The sequence below is a fragment of the Odontomachus brunneus genome, unplaced genomic scaffold, assembly GCF_010583005.1.
Source record: "Odontomachus brunneus isolate Ranch 3 - 2012 unplaced genomic scaffold, Obru_v1 Obru_scaffold_038, whole genome shotgun sequence".
Classification (NCBI taxonomy): Eukaryota; Metazoa; Arthropoda; class Insecta; order Hymenoptera; family Formicidae; genus Odontomachus; species Odontomachus brunneus.
Genome location: NW_022639488.1, coordinates 418,677 through 418,972, shown reverse-complemented (window position 1 = coordinate 418,972; position 296 = coordinate 418,677). Strand labels below are relative to the sequence as shown.

Below are 296 nucleotides of genomic sequence, written 5' to 3'. Positions count from 1 at the left end.
GTTAATATACAGGGTTGGCAAAAAGTCCGGAAACGATCAAATATCTCGAAAAGGATCAACTGTAGCGAAAAATATGTAAGTAGCAAAGTTGTAGGGCTTCATAAAATGTACCTAATGATGGCTAAAAATTTGACTTTGAGTGGAGGACGAAGGTCATACGAAGATCAAATTGAATTTTTTAAATTGGACCCCCCACTTTTTACATATTACATATTTTTACATATTTTACATATTTTTACTTATTACATATTCTTGTAGCTTATTTCAAGGACTTGCCAAAAACCTATAATAAAGTA

The 296-nt window shown here is 31.1% G+C and overlaps 1 protein-coding gene across 5 annotated transcripts in view; it reads left to right on the top strand.

The window, feature by feature from the left end:
* LOC116844002 (NADP-dependent malic enzyme-like) overlaps window positions 1-296 on the top strand; it is a 29,017-nt gene that overhangs the window by 19,401 nt on the left and 9,320 nt on the right. The window lies entirely within an intron of this gene.